Source organism: Triturus cristatus, chromosome 8 (assembly GCF_964204655.1).
Source record: "Triturus cristatus chromosome 8, aTriCri1.1, whole genome shotgun sequence".
NCBI lineage: Eukaryota > Metazoa > Chordata > Amphibia > Caudata > Salamandridae > Triturus > Triturus cristatus.
In genome coordinates, this window is record NC_140591.1 from 1,005,020,939 (window position 1) to 1,005,039,651 (window position 18,713).

Here is an 18,713-nt window from a genome sequence, read left to right on the forward strand (position 1 = left end):
ACGCAAGAGAGCAGAATATACCCTTGTGCCTCGTCTTTTTGGACTACTTTATTCGCTATTAGCTACTTTTCAGGGTTTTATTGACTCCATGGAAGGTGTTTAAGCCTCGCTTTACAAAGATGAGGGTGTTTTATGAGCCCAAAACTCTCCTCCACTGTGTCCACCACCTGCATCTGTTCTACTCTAAAGATTCCACTCGGAGACCATTAGGTATTCTCTTCTGATCCAAGTCCAAAACAGGGGAGCTCTGAAGCAAATCAATGCCCCGAAATCTATGGAATTAAATGTTTCCAAGATTGCCCAAATGTCGGGTTTAGAGTTCAGAAGGAAGGCTGCACACCCTCTTTTTTGGGCCCATAATCCAGCTAAGGAAGGGGTTCATCTTCTGGCCGAGGCATCTATTTTATGTCAGACAGGTTGTGATTTTTCTGGGAGATTCTGAAATGTCTTTTACTAAGCTCGTTGTAAGCCATGAAGCTTGAGAGCCACCGGATGCTTTCTCTGGTAACTGCTGTTTAACACGTGCTATTTCCCAGGTTTACGCATGTGAGTTAATTCACGCATTTAGCCCAAGGTAATTTTTCCTCGGTGAAAAATCAAGTCTGTCATTTTCTTCGCAAGAAAAAACGGTAGGTGCAGTGAACAGCAGTGGCACACCTTGGTCCACGCCCTCCTACAATGCCACGAACCTGTTGGTACTCGTTAATCTCATTAAATGCCTCCTCCAGAAGACTTCTGTCTCCTTGTAATCTATACGATAATGCTGCAAAGCTACCACTTCTTGAGTACCCAAGTAGTAAGCTCTCTGTAAGGTTAGAATTCAGTGTGAGAAATGAGTTCCTCACTGAAACCACATCCTGCAAACTTTTCCTTGGTGAGTGACTAGATGGAAAGGCAGCCATCCGAGGGAACCCTGTCCCTATGCCCAACTTCAAGGATGTTTTCATGGAGTTTGAGTCCCGCAACTGTGGTTCTTGTTGAAGGGCAATCATCGCTTGGTTATCGTCTTTGCCGGTGAAAGAGGTGCTTGGCTGAAGACTAGGTTAGTTTTACTTGGAGAACCAGAACGGATGCATCTGCAGATTGGATTGATCTGCAGAATGGATGGATTAAGCAGTGCGTGCCCACTACTGGAACACTTTTCAGCGGTTCTCCGGGTAAAAGGGTCTTTTCTTCTTTCTTGCCCGGCAGAAAACACCAGATGCTATCTTCCAGATAGCTAGAGCTATTACATATAGTCCGCAGTACAGAAAAATGTAAACTTCCCTTCGGTGGTAGCTAAACACATTGATAATCAGTTCGGGCTCCATTGGTTAATGCCTCAATTGTTTCTTACAAACCTGCAAAGCTTTGTGCAACTTCAGCTGCTCCAAAGAGAAAGAAGGACTAGCCAGTGTAGGTGTATGTTCCACCACCCGGAAAAATAATTTATTGTGGTGACCTAAAAATGAGAGCACACAAAGTGCCTGGTGGCAAGAAAGAGGGCATGCATATATAACCTGTAAGCTTTTACAATCGGAATGTGAGTTGAACAGGATTTTGTCCCTGCGTTCTTGCTTGCATGCCCCATCCTCGCCTGACCGGGAAAAAAACACTGGCAAAGCCAATAGGCTAAGCAAGATCTATTGGATTTTTCAAAAGTGAATACGTCTCGCCTAGATTTCGGAATCTATTGCCATTGTTTTTTAGGTCTCGCTGGCGAATAGCAGCGCATGCGCTGCTCTCGTCAGAGAGACCTTTTGGAATCGATTCTCCGCCATGGGCTCATGCACGCGCCTGAATGGACAAAGATGGCTGCTCTCGCAATCTGTCCAATGCAGACAGCATGCGCATGTCCATGGGACAGTGGACAGTCCCACGCCATTTTGTTTGCATTTTGTCATCATGGCAACTAAGCTGCCGCTTCGCGTATGCAGCTTGTTTAAATGTGCATAATGGTAAACACTAAATTACAGGTTCAATAACCGTTTGTTCGTTCTCCTCCGTGTCAGCACCATTGTTCAAAGCTCATGTAAAGTACGGCGTGCACAGGATGTAACCGGGCAGGGCAGCTGCCACCAGAGACAGCCTGAGTGCTGGTTTAGTATTTTTACATTTGTCTATAGTGTTTATCCCATCTTTGGACTCCTCCCCGCTTCTGGCCACGGAGCTCGCAGTCTCTAGTTGGGCTGTAGATGAGGGTAAAATATTCTGTTAGGCTCACTTTATCCACCAGATGGCAGTGTACACCACACTTTACTTCGAGTTACTCTCCATGACTATTTGGCTACTCCAGGCATCTTAAAGTTCTATCTTGAAGGTGAGGACATTTCAGCGTCCGAAGAAAGCAGTGTAGGGAGCTTCCTTACGTCAGTGGCGTATGTCAGAATACCATTGTCTTTCCTGACTCCAAGATTGAGCCATTCACCAGGATGGCTGCATCAGCAACCCCTGGGTCCAGAAGCAGGGGAACTCTTTCTAGCCTGACATCTTTCAGGTGATTGAGCCAAGATAACATGGGTCACTGTCCTGCGGCCACATGCCTCACTCTGTCCCTCCCACTAACTTTCAGGCACAAAAGGCCATTGGGCTGCAAGTCCTTCTTCCTGAAATTAAAGTCTCATATATTTTACAGCCTTTTCTCTTTCTAACCCCAACAAACTTGATTTTGTGTTTCAGCCCAGATGTTTAGTTTCTTCGCACACTCCTATCTCTTTCTACTAGGTACAGGTCACAACCTTTCCAGACCGTGCACTCCCACAGGGGCATGAGCACAGCTCCTAACCTGTCAGCCATCACTATGTTGGTCCCTGCGTTTGATGTATGGGATTCTGCTTGCCTATTCCATCAACGTATATTGGAGTGGACAGATGTTTAGGAAGAGTCTTAAAGGAGCTAGGCATGTTTTGTCTGAAACCTATAAATTAGGGGGTGTCGAAAGCTGCATTGAAGATCACTTTACAACTGTGCATTGATGTCAGTGAGTACATAGAATGAATCAGGTGACCTATCCAGACGTAACTGTGCACTGTTGTGCACACTTCATCATATGGTGTACTAATTGCATTTGTGTTTCAGTATTAAAGAGTTATCAATTTAGGAATATTTTAGTCTTCATAAAATATTTTTATTTGGGTCGCTAATTCATGCATCCTTTAAATAACTTCACACTCGGTGCATTTCATTCCGTACAAGGCGCTACATCGGGAGTGGGCGTACTGCGAGGGGGGATAAGTGCTCTTTGTGTTATTGACAAAGGAGGTGCGGCAGTGCCAGATACCAGCGTGTGCACGTTTAACTCTGGGTAGCTCACCCGAGTCTTACTACATATAGGCCTTTGAGTGTATGCCACCGGGCACTTTACTGATGCTTCCATAATATTACAAAAGAACGGAAAGTAAAGAACAAGCAGCATTAAAAATGCAGTAGATCTCGCCTTTCATTAAGTTAAAGCCATTTGCTTTGCTATACAATACCATTAGCAAAGCAAATGGCTTTAACTTAATCAAAGGCGAGACCTATTGCATTTTCAATGCTTGTTTTTATTAGCAGTGCTGTGCAGCAGCAAAGCTGGCATGAGGCATGGTTGACGGTGTTTGAATTGTTTTTAAAAACCTGATAGTAAACGCTATAGAGTTTTATTTTTTTTACTTCCAACCATGCTGCACAACATAACAAAAGCAACATTGCAAAGCCAAATAGCTCTATTATTTGACTTTGTCAATGTTTTTAAGCCATGTTGTACATGGGTTCTGGAGTATCGTGTTACTCGCAGAAAAAGCGCTTCAACACCTTATCAGGGGTATCAAGCGGTATATAAATGCAAACCATTTCCCCCTCTTCTATCCCTCCACTATCCCCCTCAATCCAAATAACTGACTAACATATCCATCACTCAAATTACTTCATATATCTCTATACTATTTCACCACTAATCCTTTATGGATTCTGGAGTGTCGTGCTACTTGCAAGAAAAAGCTCTAAGAAGCCTCGTATGGGGTAGTAAGCGCTATATAAATGCAATTACAATACAATAGCAACGCGCAGCTATGCTGCATGTTTGGAAGTGAGGGGAAAAAAAGCTCTCTGACGAAGCTTTCTTTTTGTGTCCTCAAATCACCTTGAGAAAACAGCCTTTTGATCTAAACTGCCCCTTGTGTTTTTGCACGGATCGACTTCGGTGAAATTCATGGGCCAAAATACTTTACCGGCACCTCTCCTGCCAAGACTGATCAAGAGGGATAATCATTGGGCATTCTAGTCTTCATTAAATTTCAAATAAATTTAAAAAATACCCCATCATCTATCTCGTTTTTGCTCTTCTTGTTTAATTCCCTGAAATACCTCACTGACTTCCACCCATCACACCAAGTTGGGGGTGAGAGTTGACACCACTTTTTGATTACGTTCCTCCATGCCAGGAGAATGAAGTAAAAGATCAGCCTACTTTGTGATTTCGAGAGATGCACTACTCTAGTCTCACTGCACCATACCAAACATTGTAAAGTTTGGTCTTACCTTCACGTTCATTCACAAGAGTTGGGAAATTCTCTTACCCGCACTTGACTGGAAACCTTCCGAGGTCATATGGACAACATCAGTCTCCCTGATTCCACACCGCCTACATCTTGAATACTCCTCTCCTCTTGGCCCCTTCAGTGTGTTTCAGTAGGCTCTGTATAGGGTAAAGAAGGGGTTTCTCTTTAATGTAGCTGATGTATTCACAGAGTAAAGAAAGCCCATTGATATTTGCCATATTTCTTCCAACTCTGCGCTTGGCAAGTATCCATCCCAGGCCATGTGAGGGGGTTTCATGCTTTTCTCTGCAGCTTCCAAGAGATACTGATACCAACATGATAACTCCTCCTTTCTTCCCTTGGGTTCACTTTAGAGCGCAATGACACTTCTAATGGTGATCACATCACATCTCTTTTTATTTTTGCTAACTTAAAGTCATGCTGCTGTACAACGCTGATTTTTAAAAATTAACAGCCAGTGGGTCTTGCATAGGCGAGATCTATTGCCTTTTCCAGTGCAGATTGTTTAGGTCTCGCCTGAGCCAGCGCATGTGCTGCTCTGGCAAGACATTTAGTAAGTGGGCTTTTAAAAGTCCGACTACACGCTTTTGCTGGCCTCAAGCTTGCGGTTACGCGAGTGAGCACGCGCACAGCCGCCATCTGGCTTTCCTCGCGGCCCCCTAACAGCGCGCCTCGCTCCGCCCCTCCCCCACCACAGAGCGCGTCCCCGTGATCACTTTTGCTTTCGTGGCTGTGTGGCCAATGCTTGTTCTCCTTACCTTGCACCCATGTCTGTGATTCAGACATTGCCTAGCGTCTATGCTCATCTATGCCACCATTCACCCTATAACCTTGCTGCCCAATAAGTGTCTCCCACTCATACTTAGAGTAACATCTCAATCTGTGTGCCAATGAAAAGGAGCTTTCTACCTCCAACCCGAAGACTGACTATTTTCAAGCCAAAACTGCTTTATTTTAGCTGTCCCCCGCCCAATATTGCCTCTGCTTCAACAGAAATCAATAGAGAAAATACATTCCCGATGTTTAAAAAAAAAAAAAAAAAAAAATTCTTTCCCAGCTATATAATGTTGCATGTATGAAAACCATGAAGACATTGCTTAGTTTCCACGCTCAATTACTCTCTTACTAACAAATGTACCCTTGGCTGCTCACTCCATATACCGACGCCACCTAATAGCATCTGTTTACATGAAGTGATGTGTACGCACAAAGAATGTTTTTTTCCAGTTTTATATAGCGCAAACTTGGATGAAAGGGCTTAGAGTGGTTTACATAAGCACCAGGTTACGGATCACAAGATCAGATTTGTAGTTTCACATTTTTATAGGCACGTGGAGATTAACTGAATTGTCTACAATCACGGGCTGTTGTGCGGACGCCGGGACTTCTAAAGCCAGCATTTGTGACCGTAATGCCACATCCTCTCGTTCTTACAAATAAGGCATAGTTGTTAAAATTCTAGTTTGTCAAACAGTAAATGAAACGCACAGTGACTGCAAAGTTAGTTGTCCTTCTGATCGTATCCAGCCGCATAGGTAGACAGAGCCAGCTTTGATCCCAGCGAAGTCTTTGCCGCCTACATAGATTAGACCCAGACGCTCCCTGCCCACACAGACCAAACTAGTCGAGCAAAACGGCATTTAATTTTGTGTAGTTTTTAAGCGATTGAATGGCGAAGCACTTTCTCATCTTTAAGGGGCCCATCTGTTTCTAATTCGAAACAGATGGCCCTCCCTAAACATAAGAAACTGCTTCACGACAGAAGGAAAGCGAACTGCCCAGCACCGCCTAGTGTGTGCATGATGAATATTTGTTGTTCACACTCTACTCACAAATTAACACATGCAGTGAGCTGGCAACCGGGGAACTGCCCAGCATCGTGCACAAAGTGCACACACAGTTCGTGAAAAAAGGCGCAGTCGCCAGCAGGTAGCACTCGCATGCACCAGATGCCGTGTTCCTTCTACTGACGATAATATTCATAGTACACGCCACAAAGTGCAGTCTCTCGGCGCTTGAATGGTAAAAGGAATGTTGTCATTATTCAATTATGCTCTTCTTTTTTGCGCCCTTTCAGCCCTGAAGCACCGCCTCGTACTGGTAAACTGGAGCTAATGAGCTGCTACCAGTGCCCAGACAGTGTGACCAAGTTTCAAAATTACTAAATAATGAAGTAACACTATAGCATTATGCTACATACTTTGCCTTTTCTTGCCGCATAATTGACTAAACCCTGCTGCATAATCTGGCCTTCTTGTGCCGCATAATTCCAGTGGCAATCTCTACAGGCTCTGCTTTACCTCCCTTAATGCTAACAACACCATGTAAGAGAGGCGTAACCGTAGACATCCAGGAGAGTTTCTGTTCTTGCCTCAGAAGGGCTCTTTTTCTGCACACGTTTTGTGACCCTGTTGGGCCCTAACCTTTCCCACTGTTGCGCTCACCCTACCAGGGGCGCATCGCAAGGGTGTAGCCACACTCTAAGCCCCTGATTCAGCCTAGAGCCTATGATTACAGGCGCCATTTTAAGCTTTTAATTATTATTTACAATTTCAATTAAGGAACTGGATTTTCTGATTGTTTCCACGTTTATCATGACTTTAAATGACTTTTTCCCCAAACAAAATCGGACTAAACATTATTAAAGATGATCCTTGATCCTGCAGGTGCAGACATCGAATGATGGCCATTGAGGTCGGACGCTTGGCCTCACAGTGGAGTGGACGGGTGCCCCGAGACCTCGAACTATGATTCAGGCCATGCAACAGTGCCAGTAACGTGACCTCAGATAAGGTTATGACAGACTTGAAAGACTGACCTACTACGCACAATTTGACTGAATATTAAGCCCGTCGATTCACCTACGTCATCTAACTATACAAAGGTGACGTAAGCGAATGATGTTTACCTGTCTTGCTTCTATTTTCCACTAAGCACCTCCAATTTTGGATAATAACTAGTTTTGCAATGAGGACACTCTACAGATAGCCCTCTGCACTTGGTCCAGCACTCACAACACAGACACCACACACCACTGTTGTAGCCTTACATACAAATAAATGTTTCTACTCCTACAGCTATGGTTGTAGAGACCCGCCTCAACATCATGCGCACAAAACCGCACCAAAGCCTTATTGTTGGCAAAGCGCTGGCAAGTCAACAGCACCGCCATGCACCACACCACGCAAAAGAAGCATACTTATGCCACACTCTGTTGCTAAAAGTCTTTGCATCACGAGAAGGCCCTCTGGTTTGTGATGTGTGTATCGAAAGAACTGCGCTCTGATGCGCAATTCCCAACTGACTTCTGAACCCCCAGCCTGGAGTACAGTGTCACTGATTGGGTGCTAGACTTACCTCTTGGCACACATTCCAGCTCTTGGATGCGCTTAACGTTCCCTTTAAATGTAACATAGGCGTGCATATGGGATTGTTGTCCAGAACTGCAGCTTACCTGTGCAGTTTACTTGAAGTCACTCGAGCAGCTGGAGGGCCGAGACAGGGTTTTGAATGCCCCTTCTAGTCATGCAGCCAATGCAACAACAAAACATTGCCACAGTTAAGAAAATATGAACAACCACACCTGGTGTAAAACCGAAAAAGCATTGGCAAAATCAATAGTTTTGGTGTTAACTGCCGTTGATCACGTTTGTTTTGTCATGTTTTTGTGTGAAACATTATTGCTGGCATATCTACCAGACCCTTGCCAATCTATACGAAAATACATTGGCTAAATCAGAAATATTTTTGGTCTTAAAAAGCACACATTGCCATATTATAACCCCGCACTAAAGACAGATGCCATATTATAACCCCGCACTAAAGACAGATACTGTGTATGTGGGTATGCGCCTTGTGAAAGACCAGAATGCCATCCTATGTGCGTCGGCTTCAGCATACAGCACAGGGCAGTAGGCCAGCCCCCTTCGCCATTGGCTAACTTTACTGACAGGGATGTCATTTTGCTTTTGCACATGTGCACATCCACCGAAAAGCCAATTTGGCATGGCAATGGCACTTTTACTTTTTTAATTCAGTTTGCACTTTTTAATGTAATTGCATATGTTTGCAAAACGAACAAGCATTGGCTTTGCCAATAGGACTCTCTTTTGGGACCTTCTAAGTATTTAGTTTTGCAGCACAATATCCTTGGTGCAACAACATCAACTGTTGCATGGCTAAACAGTTATAAGGTACAAGGTTAAGCCATGCAACAGTTGGTGTTGTTGCACCAAGGATATTGTGCTGCAAACTAAATACTTGTAAGGTCCCAAAAGCGAGACCTATTGGCTATGCCAGTGGTTGTTTTTTTCTTGCTTTTCCTGTCCTGTTGTTGCTTAGCGCCTTTACACTCTTTGAGCAGCAGCGCACCGTACAACTCCTCAAGTAATCATTTCAATTACTTTAGTGAAACCCAAATGCGTGACCGGTGCTGGTAAGAGGTGTGGGGCGGGTGGGTGTGGGGGCTGAGTCGACATACGACGGAATAGGGAAAATAAAATAAAATAATTATAAAACCACTTACCTTGCGCTCGCCGCATAGACGATGCAGGGAGCGCAAGGTAAGTGTTGTCCCCCCCCCCCCCCCCACCTTCTGTTCGTCGACTTCCACCCACCGCCACGCCGTTATTGGCTGCACTAACTGTGCTTGGAAACCGCATAGGTATGTGGGGCTTTATTTATGCCTGCAGGTGCGCTTTTCACTATTGGAATTTCCCTTCCAATGGTTCCTGTCAAACTTTTGCAAAATAGATAATTGGGAATTGAAATAAAAGCAGTCTTTTCCCGTTCCCCCTTGACTATGACATTCGTGTAACATTTAAGTTATGTGGTTGTCAAAACGTGTAATGTCACATTAAAATCTTCCTGCAGCTCCAAAAGTTAATAAATATTCCAAATAAAGCATCTAGAATTGCAGTATTTTGCACACAATTGCAGGGAAGTCGCCTTTAGAATCGACCATTAAGACCAGATAGAGTTTCTCCTCCTCGACCGCACTTAGTGTAACCCTGAAACACAATGCGATCTGTAATCTACCATGTAATTTGTAATGAAGGGCTGGCTGTCTGTTTAGGGAACAACGGAGCATGAGTCATGACGTGACACCTCCTCCCTGCCTGCTACAATCCAGGGCAGTCACACTGCCGGACGAGCGATTAGTGGCGCGAAGCATCAGTGCATCATACATTGTGTAAAACAATATCCGACAATGTTCCATTTAACACATGACATGCGCGTGTCACAATGGACATCCTCAAAGGAGAGACAGTTCTTGGATAATTTACGTGGCAGTAGATTCTCCTCTGTCCTCCTTTCCATGTATTTTATTCAGAATGCAGAGCTGTGCAGTGTCTCATCGTCAGAGGACAGGGTTGCAGTAATCCTGGGGCTGCCCAGGTTCGGAGTCTTAACCCCGGCTAGACACCTGGGTTACCTTGAAGTGACCACCCACAAAGCACCTTGTGGCAGTATCCTGCTAGGGTAAAGGCTCAGATTCAACGCCTGGCTTTAAGTTTAGAGCTTCAGGCCCTCCTGGAGAGCCAGAAATGTATCTTTGTTACTTTGAAAGGGCACTTGTTTCCTACATTCATCTGAAACGAGCTCTGCTTCAGGTTGTAAGACAAGTTATTTTGTCTCTCAAATGCAACCTGTGTCCATGTCTTTAATATCTTTCTCTACTTGGGTGCCATTCTGTCAAGCAAGGGATCTGGCCCCTACAGGCTCCAGGAGTTATATGGCCTTTCACCTTGTCAACAAATGAAAATTGTAAATGTGGGGGTTTCTTATTTTAATGTATTCTGCCCCATAGCTTAACGTGCTAAGATGCACATGGTCAGTGACTGGCTACCGCCCTCCCCCTATGACCACACCACCCCCGGACACAGCACCCAGACGTGGTATCTTTGGAAGGCGGGGGGTCGCGAAACCCCCCGGCCGTATTTATTAAGTACAAAACAATAAATTTCAAATTTGCATGATAAACGGTTATACAAAAATTCAGCAGGACATTAGATACATTATTGTCAACAGGTGTGAGTGTCTATCCGAGCGCCGGGGCACGTCCTATGTGGGGGAGCGTCCAGGGAACAAAGGGGTCACCTGGGCGCTCCCCACCGCTTTATCCCCCCCCCAGTGGCCCGCCCCCCTCCCTTCCGACCCGGATGTCGATTAACGACATCCGGGTCACGCAGGCAGCCAATCGGTGGTAGGGCGCGCCCCCCCAGTGACGCGCCCCACCACCGAGTATTCCGGGGGAGGTCGCCGCACAGCCATGCAGGCGGGGGGGCCAAGAGCCCCCCCTTTCCATCAAAGTGGGCTTGAAGGACACACGAGACAGCATGAATGACGTCTCCAGATTACCGAGTACTGCCAGTGCAAATAGTCTTAATAACTACTCAGCCCTATAGTGCTCATCTTCTGAATGTCTCAGATTGCTCTTGGCGCATTCACAGTGAAGTATTATTTTTAAGGTTCCTACTGATGTCACAAGAAGCTGGAAGATGATAGACTTTGACCTAAACGGTCAGTGTTTTTTGTTCGGTTGGAGTGCAGATTGGGAATTTTAAGAGCACTCAACAGTCGACAGTCCCGGTGCGCAGGAATGACCGAACCCTTCACAGCTCCCTGGCATTCCCCTACTTGCAAGAGCCTTCTGGCAGACATGTCTAGGGTACTCATTCAAGGTGGAGTCTGTGTTTCAGTGGATGGAAGGCTTCAGGGATACTTAAAGAGGAGTTGTATTAGTCACTGATGGAGACAACAACATAAAAGAAAACTTGGTAAGAAACCTAACTTGCAGGTTTTCAATCCCAACACTTAGTAACTGAATTAAACATGGCATGTTAATCCTACAACTGAAAGCGAGCTGCAAATCGATGGTTGCAAACATCGTTCGGTAACATTTTCTTTTTTGCATATGTATGTTTTCAGCGTTTCAACCATTATGTTGGAACTTAAGCACTTTTTCAGCTCAACATATTCCATTTTATTCATATTGTTTGAGACTTTTGGCATTATGACTTTTATGAATTCCATTTAAGTGATGCTAAAGCTTGTCAGTAACAGATGTACCTATTTGTAGTTCTGGAATTTAATACCAAATGTCGACTTATGCTTCTTGTGTACTGAACATTTGGAGTGCTATTGACTGCAGTAGAATACTAATGCATTTTACTCACTCCTCTTAACTTTACTCAATTACGTTGTAAAGCAATTATGAAAGGAATTTCATGTTCATTTTTGAGCGCTGGCCATATAGCATAGCGTTTTTTCTTCAAACTAAAAAAAAAAAAGACTTACCACGTTGTTGTTTGCACAGAGATTTTCTTTTCTTTTAAGCTTTGTTATGCTATGCTGCACAGAAGCTATGTGTGATGCTTTACAACATGTCTAAAACAAACAAACAAAAATTATATTGATTTGAGCGGATTCAGTTCTATTTCCCAGCTACTGAAATACAAAAACCTTCTATCTTTTGTGGGTACGTTTTAAAGATGGGACTACATAAAGATTATTCTCTATCTCTGACCAACTTTTGATGAACTCTCCCACCCCCCCTCTTATGTTGCTCTCCGTCCGCCCCCACCCTTTTGACAATTTGCCTCCACCCCACCATTGTGATCTGCCTCAAGAAATGGGAGAGCATGCTCCTAATGGTAAAGTGTTATCCCCTCTGTCTGCATTTTATGTGCACTGTCCGCCTAAGAGGTATGTGTGCCGCCAATCCAAATTGTTGATGTCCATGATTTCCTTGTTAATCGGTTTTGTCCCACCCCCCTTGTATTTTGCTCTCTTTGCTTGTTGCTTATATGCTTCAAGCGGTGTATGCTGACCAGTGTTTGAAATGTAAATGTAGAAGGGCAGGTATCTTCTATTTTGATATCGAGAAGTGCTGCCATGCCACTTACTTTAAAAATATTGCACTCCTGCAAGAAGTGTCCGTACTCTCCCTTTCAAATTAAATAAGTGCAAGTACTCGGAACCTGACAGTACAAGCCCATTTAATGCACTGGTGCCAAGTTCCACCCCATCATCCCCCCACCTCCAATGCCTCTCCTCAGTGTTTGTTTCCCTCTGCTCCAACTCCCGGGCTGAGTGGCAAACCGAGATGCTTCCCGGCTTAGACTATGTTACTTCGAACTTTTGCTTGAAACCATTGAAGCATGAAAGTGGCCATTCACGGTGACATTTGGCAGGGCCTTGGTGTTTTAATTTGCCTTGCCTGACTAGTTAATTTCTTTGATCTAATGCTGCAGTCAGGTGTGCCCCTTCAGATTCTGGAAAATGCTTGTTCGAGGCATATGAGCTGCAGATCACACACTGAGGATAATATCGCCATCTGGTGTTGGGCTCGGATGATTGCAGGTTGTTGTTGTCTTCGGAAGAAGCCTTTGGTCACGAGGTTGGTGACTCCTCCCCTGGACAACAGTGCGCATGGGCATCCACTCCATCGGCAGATTGTTTTTTTCCGCCATTGGGTTCGGATGAACTTTTTTCCGCTCCAGCAGAAAACTTCTAGCAATCATTTTAAATACTTAATCTTCATTCCATCGACGTCGAACTCAACTCGGACCGGTTCCGCAAGCGGCTGATGGACAGGACACCCTTCAAAAAATGCCCCCAGTGTGGAGCGAAGTTCCCCCACAGTGACCACCACGAGGTTTGTAACCTCTGCCTGTCGCCGGAACACAACGAGTCCACCTGTCCAGCTTGTTCCGCTTTCCGTTCGAAGAAGACCCTCCGGGACCGAAGAGCTCGACGCCATATTATGGCCAAACCAGCACCAGAACCGGAGGACATCTTTGCTCAAGATGTTCCCGAAGACGACACCGAAGATCTCGAGATCGTGTCCGAGGCCGACGATTCCGATGACCTCATCACTCCAGGGCAGCGTGTGAGTACCACCCCCCCTGCCCCTGCCCCATCCAAAAAAGCATTGGTCAAGACTCCGCCAGCTGGGCCCAGTCGCGACCGGAAATCCTCTTCAGAAGCCCCGCCCTCGGGCCCGGCTCCGAAGACATCTAAGCCTGTGGGTGGCTCGGGCTCGAGCAAACCTCACCTGATCGTGCCTTTAACACCCTCGGCACCCAAAATCCCACTGTCGGCACCGAAACAGGCTCCAAGACCGAAATCTCCTTCGGCACAGAAACGTTCCTCGGCACCGAAGTCTTCACCGGCACCGAGACGTTCTTCAACATCGATGCCTGAAAGTCCATCGGCACCGAAACCTCAGTCGGCACCGAAACCTCAGTCGGCACCGAAACCTCAGTCGGCACCGAAAACTCAGTCGGCACCGAAAACTCAGTCGGCTCCGAAAAATCCATCGGACCCGAAAAAATCATCGGCGACGAAAACTGCGTCCCCGCCGAAAAAAGCTCATAAAGACCCGAAGCGGATGTCGCAGACACCACCTTCGGAGCCAGATGAACTTTTTCGACCAGATCCTTCTCAAAAGCGGATCTACATCAACCCTAACACGGGACATGTGACTGCCATCCCATATAAAAAGCGGAAGCTGGACACTACACCTCCCCCAGCTCCCATACGGAAAAAGGACTGTGCTACTTCACCACTTCGTCCTTCCTCTCCTGTTTTACCTCCTAACCCGTCCCCCCCTCCTCCTCCTGATTCTCCTTTACCTTTACCTTTACCATCTCCCTATCATTCACCTCCTCCACAGGATGATAATGATGACTTAGGGGGAGGGGCGGACCCTGATTTATTTAATGATCCTGTTGATCCAAACGACCCTTTTACGTTCCCAGACCCAGCACCCATGGATGACTGGTCTTATCCTATACCTGACATGCCTGACCCCACTACCTACCCCTCCAAGCCCTCCCCTCCTGATGACCACCTAGGGTTCGGCCAACTTATAAATAGGGCAGCAACATTCCACGGCGTCACAATGCACACAGACGCCCTTGAAGAGGACTTTCTCCTTGATACCTTTGAGCAGTCACAAAAGACTGTGCACATACTGCCCATGATCAAAGGGGTTATAAAGCATGCTACTGAAGTCTTTAAGGACCCTGTTCGAGCTAGGGTTCTCAACCCACGCATCGAAAAAAAGTACCGACCAGCCCCGCAAGACCCTGCGTACATTAAGGCCCAGCTCCCTTTAGACTCCTTAGTCGTATCAAATGCCAGGAAGCGCGCTAACTCACAGACAACTGGAGAAACGCCTCCCCCAGACAAAGAGTCTAAGCTTTTAGAAGCCTCAGGCAAACGGGTCGCCGCGCAGGCGGCTAACCATTGGCGTATTGCGAATACCCAGGCCCTGTTAGCCAGGTATGATAGAGCGCATTATGACCAACTTGAGGACCTTATGCAACATCTGCCTGAACCCTTTAAGTCCCAGGCCTCTGACCTCATCCAAGAAGGCAAATTAATATCTAATGCCTCCATTAAATGCGCCTTAGATGCAGCAGACACTGCTTCTAGAGCGGTCAATACTAGCGTCTTACTCAGACGACATGCCTGGCTCCGTATTTCCGGTTTTAAACCGGAGGTTCAAACCGCAATTCTAGCTCAACCTTTCAACCAAGAGCAGCTATTTGGCCCTGCAGTGGATACTGCATTAGAAAAAATGAAAAAGGATAATGAAACTGCCAAGTCTATGGGAGCACTGCAGTCTCCTCAAAACCGGGGTTCCTTTCGTCGCTCCTTTTATAGAGGAGGCTCCAAAAACACATCAACTGAGACCACGTCCACCTTTAAAAATTCTGGACAAACATCCCCTAACAGAGGTTATTTCCGGGGAGGTTATAGGGGAAACAATAACAAAGGTCGAGGGCGGGGCAACAACAACAACACCCGCACCTCACCAGCCACCAAACAGTGACTTGCCACCACTCCCTCCAGACCATTCCACTCCGGTCGGGGGGCGACTCCAACAATTCCTACCTGTCTGGACTTCCATCACCACAGACAGGTGGGTAAGACAAATTATCCAGTCTGGCTACTGCCTCGAACTCATACAATCCCCCCCAAACATACCACCCAAACAACGTCCAATGTCCTCGCATCATCTCTCTCTCCTCAAACAAGAAGTTCAATCCCTGTTACAAAAACATGCGATAGAACCAGTCCCCCTTCAACAGCAGGGAAAAGGGGTATATTCTCTATACTTCCTCATTCCCAAAAAGGACAAAACACTAAGGCCCATACTGGATCTCAGACTGCTAAACCAGTATATACATTCGGATCATTTTCACATGACCACTCTCCAACAAGTCCTCCCACTTTTACAACAGGGAGACTTCCTCGCCACATTGGACCTCAAGGACGCATACTTTCACATCCCTATGCATCCCGCTCACAGAAAATATCTACGATTTGTGGTAGATGGGCAACACTATCAATTTACAGTTCTCCCATTCGGAGTAACCACGGCACCCAGAGTGTTCACCAAGTGCCTAGCAGTCGTGGCAGCGCATCTCAGAAGACAACAGATCCATGTCTTCCCCTATCTGGACGATTGGCTCATAAAAGCCAATACATACCAAAAATGCGTTCTCCACACTCATCGCACGATTCAAACTCTCCACGATTTGGGATTCACTATCAACTACCCCAAATCCCACCTACAACCTTCCCACTTACATCAGTATCTAGGAGCAACCATAGATACATCCAAAGCCATTGCCTATCCCAGCACTGCCAGGATAGCCAGTATACAAAATCTCATCTCTCAATTTCAAACTCATCCATCTCTTCCAGCAAGAGTGTTCATGCAGCTCCTAGGCATGATGGCGTCATGCATCTCCATAGTCCCACACGCACGACTTCAAATGCGTCCCTTACAGGAATGCTTAGCACAACAGTGGAACCAAGCTCACGGACAACTTACCGATCTGGTGTTGGTGGACAGTCGCTCACTTCGCTCACTGAAATGGTGGAACACCATCAACCTGTCCAAAGGGAGACCGTTCTTAGAGCCTCTTCCACAAGTTGTGCTAACTACAGACGCATCTCTCACGGGGTGGGGAGCCCACCTCCTTCATCATACCACTCAGGGCAGATGGACCAGTCAACAAAAACTGCTCCACATCAACCACCTGGAACTCTTAGCAGTGTTCCTAGCACTAAAATCCTTTCAAATTCACCTGAAGAACAAAACTGTCCTCATACGCACAGACAACATGACGACAATGTATTATATACAGAAACAGGGAGGGACACACTCTCTCCAACTGTCCCAACTGGCACAGCAAATCTGGAGATGGGCAATTCCCCAAAACATCTACCTGTTAGCAGAACATCTCCCAGGGATCCACAATCAAGTGGCCGACCTCCTAAGTCGCCACACACAACAGATCCACGAATGGGAACTACACCCCAAGGTTCTACTCCCCTTCTTCCAAAAGTGGGGACAACCAGACATAGACCTGTTCGCCACTCCCGAAAACACAAAATGCCCAACCTTCGCCGCCAGGTTTCCACACCCACAGTCGAAGGGCAATGCCCTATGGATGAACTGGTCAGGCAGATTTGCGTACGCCTTTCCGCCTCTCCCACTAGTTCCATTTGTGGTACGCAAACTGAAACAACAGTCACTAACACTAATACTAGTGGCTCCCACTTGGGCACGTCAACCGTGGTTCACCACACTTCTGGAACTATCTTTAGTTCCACATCAAAAGCTACGCCTCTCCCCAGATCTGTTAACCCAGAACCATGGACAAATCAGACACCCAGATCCTCAAACACTGAATCTAGCGATCTGGCTCCTGAGGTCCTAGAGTTCGGTTACCTCAATCTCCCTCCAGACTGTATGAATATCATAAAAGAAGCCAGACGCCCTACTACTAGAGCGTGTTATGCCGCTAAATGGAAACGATTTGCCATCTACTGCGCTAATAATGACATACATCCATTGGATGCTTCCATCCAAAACATCATTTGCTACCTACTACACTTGCAAAGATGCAATCTAGCGTATTCCTCTATACGTTTACACCTAGCAGCCTTGGCAGCCTACTTGCAAAATAGACAACACCTGTCCCTTTTTAAGGTACCAGCCATCAAAGCCTTTATGGAAGGTCTCAAAAGAATTCTTCCCCCAAGATTGCCACCTGCACCAGTGTGGAATCTCAATGTGGTTCTAACAAGACTCATGGGCCCCCCATTTGAACCTATGCACAAATGTGAATTGCAATTCCTAACATGGAAGGTAGCTTTCCTTATCGCAATCACTTCCCTGCGCAGAGTAAGTGAAATACAAGCCCTTACACTTGAGGAACCTTTCTTACAACTACACCGTAACAAAGTGGTTCTTAGGACAAACCCTAAATTTCTTCCAAAAGTGATTTCCCCTTTCCACCTTAACCAATCAGTAGAACTACCGGTCTTTTTTCCAAATCCAGACTCGGTAGCTGAAAGGGCCCTACATACCTTAGATGTCAAAAGAGCCTTGCTTTATTACATCGACAGGACAAAACCTTTTCGAAAGACAAAACAACTCTTTGTTGCTTTCGCGCCACCACACAAAGGCAACCCGATCTCCAAATCAGGAATAGCCCGGTGGATAGTTAAATGCATCCAAATATGCTACCTCAAGGCTAAACGTACACTTACAGTTCCCCCTAGGGCGCACTACACGCGTAAAATAGGGGCTTCTATGGCCTTCTTAGGCAATATTCCCTTAGAAGACATTTGCAAGGCAGCCACATGGTCTACCACGCATACCTTCACTAAACACTATTGTGTTGACGTGCAGGCCAAACAACAGGCCTCCGTGGGCCAGGCTGTCCTAAAAACTTTATTTCAAGCTGCTGCAACGGATACAGGCGACCACCGCTAAGGGGAGCACTGCTGTATAATCTATCCTCAGTGTGTGATCTGCAGCTCATATGCCTCGAACGGAATATGCTACTTACCAGTATGCATCTGTTCTTGGCATGTAGAGCTGCAGAGTCACACACGCCCGCCCGCCTCCCCGGGACCTGTATCTGTTCCAGCATCCGTCTTACTTAGACATTACACATGGACATCCTTTCTTTCTTTTCTATATACTCCATCTTTTCCCATCATGGCGAAAAACAATCTGCCGATGGAGTGGATGCCCATGCGCACTGTTGTCCAGGGGAGGAGTCACCAACCTCGTGACCAAAGGCTTCTTCCGAAGACAACAACAACCTGCAATCATCCGAGCCCAACACCAGATGGCGATCTTATCCTCAGTGTGTGACTCTG

General features: G+C 46.1%; 1 protein-coding gene across 25 annotated transcripts in view; it reads left to right on the top strand.

Moving 5' to 3' along the window:
* The window catches only part of MBNL2 (muscleblind like splicing regulator 2), a 501,363-nt gene that overhangs the window by 175,277 nt on the left and 307,373 nt on the right, over nt 1–18,713 (top strand). The gene's annotated exons all lie outside the window — the stretch shown is intronic.